The sequence below is a fragment of the Lutra lutra genome, chromosome 4, assembly GCF_902655055.1.
Source record: "Lutra lutra chromosome 4, mLutLut1.2, whole genome shotgun sequence".
Lineage (NCBI taxonomy): Eukaryota > Metazoa > Chordata > Mammalia > Carnivora > Mustelidae > Lutra > Lutra lutra.
The window spans coordinates 12,008,634-12,016,919 of record NC_062281.1 but is presented as its reverse complement, the minus strand read 5'-3'; the positions used below and the strand labels follow the sequence as shown (position 1 = coordinate 12,016,919).

The 8,286-nt window shown below is 43.3% G+C and overlaps 1 pseudogene; it reads left to right on the top strand.

Moving 5' to 3' along the window:
* The first annotated feature begins 4,411 nt into the window (after nt 1-4,411).
* LOC125096822 (3-hydroxyacyl-CoA dehydrogenase type-2-like) lies at nt 4,412-5,885 on the top strand (annotated as a pseudogene).
* The last annotated feature ends 2,401 nt before the right edge of the window (nt 5,886-8,286 follow it).

Genomic DNA, 8,286 nt, shown 5'->3' with positions numbered 1-8,286 from the left:
AGATCCCTTTGTCTCTTCCTCTTGCCCCCAGGGCAAAGGCCTCCAGAGCCGGCTTTCTACTCTTGACCTCAGAAAGGCTAGGGGACAAACACAGTCTTCAGGCAGAAGAGGGCTACAAGTGGGGTCACAATTAATCAGCGTATCTGAAAACCTATGATATGGCCATTGTTAAAAATGAAAGCAATTAGACATGGCCCATCCACAGAGAACTTCCTAAAATACTGTCTGAGGTTATGAATTTCATCAGTGGCATCTGAGCTCCAAGGAAAGCTGAATTCCTTTCCCAAGCCTGCCAGTTACTTAGCCACGTGACCCCAGGAAGGCAAGAAAGTCCCTGAGCCTCAGTTTCCCGATTCATAAAAGGGGATGAGTATGTGTGTGCGAATTCCCACTCCGGAGTGTCATTGCAAGAAGTGGGTAGGATATAAGTGAGGTGATCTGGTACAAAGCTTGACACCCAGCAGATAATGAGCAAAAATGTCAGCTCCCTTACATTCCTCCCCCAACCCCTTGAGTCCTGGATCGAGTTCAATGCACACACCTTGCACACGCTATGGTCTCGGTTAAAACACCTATCAAATTCATGTGGCCCATCAGGTCTATCAAAAGATGGCAGAAGGACAATAATAGCATTGACTATGTGCCAAATACGGCTTCTATTTCCTCATTTAATTTTCACAATGACCTGGGAGGGTACTGGAGGTTCTGCATCCCCATTTTACAGTTGAGAAATTCTGAGGCTCGGAGAGCTGAAGTGAGTTCCCAGTTAGCTGGCAGAGGCAACGAGCGGCTCCAGATCTAAAGCAGTGCTGCGTCCACTCAAACGCTCCGAAGTCAGCCACTCCAGAAATGAAAGGAAGGCAACCTCAGGCAACTGTGCTCAGCACCCCGGACCTGGATGAAGCATGACCGTTTTCGCACGCCCAAGAGCGGACTTGTCGCTAACCCGGTTCGGTCACGTCTGGCAATGTCTCCTGTGCATCAGATGAGATATCCACATGACTTCTGGAACTCTGTTATTAATGATAAATTACAGGAATCATTCTCATAATATGGAAACAGAATTTATGAGAAAGTTCCCAGGACAAAAAGTGGTAGGCATTCATAATTATTTAAGTCAATAAGAAAAAAAGATCATGAATTCTATGAGTGGGATTTGGAACAATTAAAAGTGAGCAAAACGTCCTCTGTTTCTCCAGTATCGGCCTTTTTTTTTTTTTTTTTTTTTTTTTGGCCACTTTGGGGAGGTTTTGTGTCTTTTTTTAAACTTCCAGATTTCATACTTTCTGTTCAGCTTTTGCAACTTCCCAAGAGCATGGTTTAAAAAAAAAATAGAACCTCAGCCCTTCTGTATCACTTTCAAGAAGGTACCTCTTGTAGAAAAAAATTTAGGACATAAAAAGCCCTTGCAGGCTTTCCTCAGCTCTTCCCTTCCCTTCAAGATCATTCTATTCTATTCTATTCTATTCTATTCTATTCTTTTTCTTTCTTTTTTCCTTTCTTTCTTTTTCTGGTAAGTGAGTAGCTTCAGATGATCAGTGTTGCATATCTTTGGGAAAAATTCATGCCAGGCTAGTCAAATCATAACGGCTGCTATCATCGGTTTGCAATGGTTTCCAAATTACTCCCCAGCAAAGAAAACCACACAGACACAAGCACACAGGTCTTCTCTAATTTTGACACTGGCAATATTAGATTAAAAAAGAACATAATCATAAAACAGCACCATATCATCACCCATCGAAAGCAGAATCCAGACTATGCAGCAGGCACTGCTTACCAGCTCCCTCCACACCACCCTTTAGCACAAACAGAAATACACTCCAGGTGTCTGCATGGCACACTCTTCACAGTGGTCTAATGGAAACATCTGGCAGCTTTGGTCATTCAGTGTAAACCTCCCAAGCAGGACTAGAGAGTAACCATTTGACTGGGGGCGGGGGGGGGGGGGGGGGGCGGTGAAGAAGAAGAAGAAAATGTGCCTGCTCCCAGCTTTTCTGCAGACTAGCTGAGAAACTTTATAAATCCACCACGCTGTTTCTTTAGTTTTCATTTCAAACTATGTCTCACACGCATTATAGGCATGGTCCTATCTTCTAGAGCAGAGGAGGCTATATATTATCTATTCTGGAAAATTCAAAGTCCACATTCCATTCAACAAACATTTCTGAGGGCTGATGGAGCACCAGGCAGAAGGTTACAGAAGCAAAGACATCCCCCTTTATTGCAGTTTTGTGGTACTAAAATGGTACCTTCCCAACCACTGTGCTAAGGCACACAAGCAAGCTGTGACAACAGTTTAATCCCCTCGGTACTTGGGAAGGCTGGACAGGGTTGAGCTAGCCAGAGCCCAAGGATGGTCAGCCTTGCAGAGAGCAATCTTCTCTATCTGTCCCAGTATGGTGAACAGCCGTCACCTTTTCCGTGAGTGGAAAAGGTAAGGCAGAATTTGACTAAGATTGTTGACATGCCTGGGGTTATTTACCCTAACCCCCACCCCCATGCTTTTGAAATCTTTTATCTACTTTTTATGTTTTTCTGTATCTGGTTCCTTCCAGTTAATGACCACATCTGTGGTCTTAAATGTTCCTCCCTTCTTGGTGTCTATTTCTAGTCTTCTTTTAGCCAAAAACAAACAAACAAAACAAAAACAAAGCAATTAAGCCTAAATCACATTACATTCAACAGACACTTCCTGAGTGCCTGCAATGTGTTAGGGAGTCTGGGCTCTCACAAGGGAAGCATGAGCATGGACAGGGAAGGTATACAGTTGCATTCTTCAATGGGGTCACAACCTAAAATTTTTAAATAAGGTAAGGGTCAGCAGGACCTAGGTGAATAACTATATCTCCCAAATCCTAGGGCTTATGTTTGAGACTAGTGCAAAAGGCCTCATCGGTTTTAAAACAAAGATGAGGAATTTTAAAACAAAATTTGAGCTGAGGAGTAAGCTTCATTTATGCACACATCAGCAGGCCCCTGGAGTAGAAAGCACAGAACCTCTGAAAACAGATCTGATATTTCGAGTTGCTTAATCTCTCTGTTTCAGGTTCCTGCCTTAGAAAATGTAGAAAATAATACCTATATTCAGGATTCTTATAAAACTCAGAGCAGATGTATAAAGCTCAGTCCTAACTCCTAGTTAATATCTGATAGATGGTAGCTTCTCTTTTTAAGTTCTACACCCTATATTTGGAAATTGACCTATTTTTGATAAGAAAAGAACATTTTTCCAAGAATATAGATTTACACACAAATTACTGAAATGCTTGGAGAGTACGGAGGATATTGTCGATTATATTTCCATTAACCAGCAATTCTTTATTTCTGAAATGCTCTCAAAACCGCCCTACTTTGCTTACTGCCTCAGTATGGTGAATATACATCCATCATCTTTTGTTACACAAGATTTAAGATCACTGTTTTGATCATCAGTGCCCTCTGCAATGCTTTATGCACAATAGGTCTTCAAAGTTTGCTAAGGGGGCAGAGAAATGATCGAACACAGTTTTTTACATAGCTAGGATTGCTTGTGCTAAATCAGCCTGGGCCAGCTCCCGCTCTGATCACAACCCTGAGATAACCCTGTTTGCTTATGAATGGCCTCTGGCTCCCAAAAGTGGACTCAATCACATAGCAGTGTGATATGAAGAAACAAACAAACAAAACAAAACAAAAAAACATGTTTCCAATGCTGGCTGTTACATAAGACAATGTCTCATGGAACTCTGATTTTTTTTTTCATCTATAAGGGTAATAATAAAGTTACTGTGAGAAGTCAGTGAGGAAATGCCTACAACATTCCTACCACTGCACCAGGCATGTCAAATGATTAATTCAACTGGTGCCAGTTTCCTGACCCACTCTTTTTATTTGCGATCATCTTGGGCCAATAATTTAACCTCTCTGAACCTAAGTGTCCCTACCAATATAGTAGGGATGCTAACATCTACCTTGGAGGATTTGGTAAGGAGGATTTGGGAAGTATCCAGCATAGGGTCTGTAGCATGGTACGTATTTAAATATCGCTACTTTCTCTTCACCCTACAGAATTATTTTTATAAATTCTGTTTCACTGTCAGTTCTAATCACTGAGGAGTGTGTGTGTGTGTGTGTGTGTAAATTTCATTTGCCAAAAAGCCCCTGTATATTTTAAACCCATTTGAAAAGTCCATTGTAATCGAAATGCCCCCTGGAACTACTTCCCATGTCAGAAGGTTTGGGGCCCACATGGCCATGCTCACTTTAAGTGGTTGCGTATCCAGGCCAGCGCTCAGAAGCTGCAGAACGTGAAGCTGTCAGAACCACCCAGTGGGAAAGAGACTCCACGACCCCGAGTCATGTGGGAGATGGGCAAATTCTGGCCAACAGAAATAGCAGCATCAGATAATGCCCAAAGGCTCTCTGTACAATGGAGTTCATTGTCATTCATGTGAATGAAGTGGGAAAGGTACTGTCGTTTCCTCCTGCGGTTTACTGAGTTTTCATTGACAAAAACACAAGAACACTTTTGTTTGCTAACACACTGCCCTTTGCCAGCCAGCTAGGGCCCAGCCGTGTGAAGTTGCACTTCATGTTTCAAGGGAACAAATCTCCCCCAATGAGAGAAAAGGTTACTTCCCCACTCATGCTCCTCTGACCACTACCTCTGCCAGATCCTGTCATGTGCTAGAGAGACAAGACAAAGCAAAAACAGCAGCCAGCAGCAAAACCACTTCTCACTCTTGCCCAGCTTTTGAGTCCTGAATGCTAAACCAGAGTCCAGTGGTGCTAGTGGGCTGTGGTCAAGCCCCCACCCCAGTCATGATTCCTAGGCAGAGCTGGTTTGGGTGTCGTACCCATGGTTACAAAGCAGCACACTGGAGGCAGCAACGGTGTCTCAGCGGCATGATCTCATTGCCGATTCTGGAAGCCCTCTTTCTTCAGACAATAAAAGAAACAATACAGTTACAGCTTTCTTCACAGTCCCATTCGAAGCTCACTCTCTGATCACCTCAATTGCATGTGAACTCCCATTTTAAACAACCTCCTCCAAAAGAAAAATTGAGGTCCACCAAGGTCAGTGATTAGCCTGAAGTCACCCAGTCAATAAGGGTCAGAGCCAGAATAACAAGCAAGAGGAGAAAAACCGTGTCTAGAAACACAGATTTAAAGATGGCTGCGGCCTTTAGGAACATGAGGGCCTGGTTGCTCTAACAACCCGAGGAGCCTCCAGTCCAGGTCTGGCCATGGCAGAGCAGCTGGAGGGCAAGGGGCCACTGCAGTACTTCTGGACCTGCCCAACTCATCAATGGGGAGGCCCAAGCCAAGAAATAAGGGAAGAGCTATGCCTTCACCCTAGCTGATGTGACCTCCAAGAAGGATGCGCAAGCAGCCCTGACTCTAGCAAAAGAAAGGTTTGGCCACGTGGATGTAGGCACTGCAGTGGCCGTTAAGACATACAACTTCAAGAAGAATCAAGTCCAGACCTTGGAGGACTGCCAGCAAGTTCTCAATGTAATCTCATAGGTACCTTTAATGGGATCCACCTGGTGGCTGTTGCAATGGGGTAGAATGAACCAGACCAGGGAGGCCAGTGTGGGCTCATCATCGACACTGCCAGTGCTGACTGCCTTTCAGGGCCAGTTTCAACAAGCTGTTTATTCTGCTTCCAAGCGCGTTATAGAGGGCGTGACACTGCCCGTGGCTCCACATCAAGCCCATCCCACGGGCTTCTAAGTGATGACCACTGCTCCAGGCCTACTTGGCACCCTTCTGCTAATCAGCCTCCCAGCCTACTGGGTGACCCTGCTGCGTCTGCCCATCTGATTTAGGCCATCATCAAGAACCCACCCATGAACAGAGAGGTCATATGGCTGGAAGGGACCATCAGCATGCAGCCTTGAAGGGAGAGGACAGAGGAAAAAAAATGTTCTTCTGCCCCTCCTTCCCCTGGAGTACTGCACTACAGCTTTGTAGGAAGTCCAGTAGCCATTTTGTAATTCTGTCCAACAATTACTCTCTGTGCCTAGTAAAATCTCTATTTCTCACCAAAAAAAAGTATAAACAAAAGAAACACAGATCTAAATACACTGTTGAACAGAACCGTATAAGGAGTATCCAGCATCAATGCCGGCTTAGGGTAAGCACTCAAAAATTATTTCCTCTTCTCCTATAGAAAAGTTAAACATTCTGGTCAACTGGTGGTTCTCCCATATTGCAGGACCCTTCTAACAGCAGAAATCATCATCCCCACACAAGATTAGCAACCACCACAACAAAACTTGCCACTCTTTACTTAATGGCCATTATCTAACCAGATATCATTCTCAAAGTTTTAAGTGCAATGTAATCCCAAGGGAAATATCACAAAAAGGAGAATCACTCCACTCATATTGACAACCAGAAACACAATGAATGAGTTCTCCCAGGCTGGGGCCAAATCCCATGTGTTAAGGGTCAGATGGCCATAATATAATCAAATCACCCAAAACAGGACAAACTTCAGAATGAAAGGACAGGCTGTTAATAATTACTTGGGGATAATGTGCAGACACCAGGATTGACTGTCCTGGACAAACTAGAACATACAGTCACATCGGCTTCGCAACTCAAGTTCCATGGTTCAACAAGCCGACTCACTATTTTTCAGGGAGAAAGTGTGGGGAGAGAAAGACAGACATCGTTGGTGGAATACTTTGTAATTCTAGGCTCTGAACACCTTTGAAGATTTTATGGCACACAATTGAGAGGATAATGGAATTTAAACCTCCAAGCTTACAGAGACACCTGTCTCCTGGCTCGCTTCCACTCTGGCCAGTGAGTCTTTTCCCACTTTGGGATCTCTGAACATACTGTCTTCCATTCCTGAAATGCTCTTTCCACTACTCATAAAACTTTTTTTTTTTTTTAAAGATTTTATTTATTTATTTGACAGAGAGAAATCACAAGTAGGCAGAGAGGCAGGCAGAGAGAGAGGAGGAAGCAGGCTTCCCGCCGAGCAGAAAGCCCGATGCGGGGCTCGATCCCAGGACCTGGGATCATGACCTGAGCCGAAGGCAGCGGCTTAACCCACTGAGCCACCCAGGCGCCCCTACTCATAAAACTTTTTATCTGGTGAATTTCTGTTACCATTCAAGTATCGGCTTAAAGCAGCACTATTTTTTAGAGAATGGTTTACCTAACCACCTCTGCACAAACCCCAATCTAAATAGAATCTGTCAATGTACCTGTTCCTTTCTCTTTCATAGCACTTTCAAAATTATCTGTTAATATATTTCTTTGAGAAACTTTTTTTTATTAAGTTCAATTAGCCAACATACAGTACATCACTAGTTTTTAAGGCTGTGTTCAATGATTCATTAGTTGTATATAACACCCAGTGCTCGTCAGATCATATGCCCTCCTTAATGCCCATCACCCAGTTACCCCACCCCCATCCTCCACCCTCCTCCCTTCTACAGCTTTGTAGGAACCTTCTGCAACCCTTAATTTGTTTCCCAGAGTCCAGAGTCTCTCATGGCTTGTCTCGCTCGCTGATTTCTTCCCATTCATTTTTCCCTCCCTTCCCCTATGGTCTTCTGCACTATTCCTTATGTTTCACAGATGAGTTAAACCACATGATAATTGTCTTTCTATGCTTGACTTATTTCACTTAGCATAATACCCTCCAGTTCCATACACATCGATGCATCCTTTCTGAGATGGCTGAGTAATATTCCATTGTATATATGTACTACAACTTATTTATCCATTCATCCGTTGGAGGGCATCTCAACTCTGTCCATAGTTCGCCTATTGTGGACATTGCTATTATGAATATTGGGGTGCATCTGCCCCTTCTTTTTACTACATCTGTATCTTTGGAGTAAATACCCAGTAGTACAATTGCTGGTCAAATGGTAGTTCCATTTTTAATATCTTGAGGAACCTCTATATTGTTTTCTAGAGTGGCTATTCCAGCTTGAATAACTTCTTAAAGTTTATCTTCCTGTAGAATATGTTTCATGAAAGAAACAATGTAAGGACTGTATCCCTTCTGTTCATTGCTGTATCCCTAGGCACATGTTACAGTGTCTGTCAGAACTGTACATTGAATGAATCAATCCACTGATAAGAAAAGCAGCTCAATTTAAGAAACATCTACTGTGTTCCATTTAATCCTTACAGCAACTTCAGAAAATACATATAATTTCCAAATTAGAGACAGGAAAACTTAGACTCTTCATATTATGTAGCCTACACAAAGTGATCCAGTGGGCAGATTACCTGAGTCAACTCTCCAGACACACTTTTACTTGTGTGAAA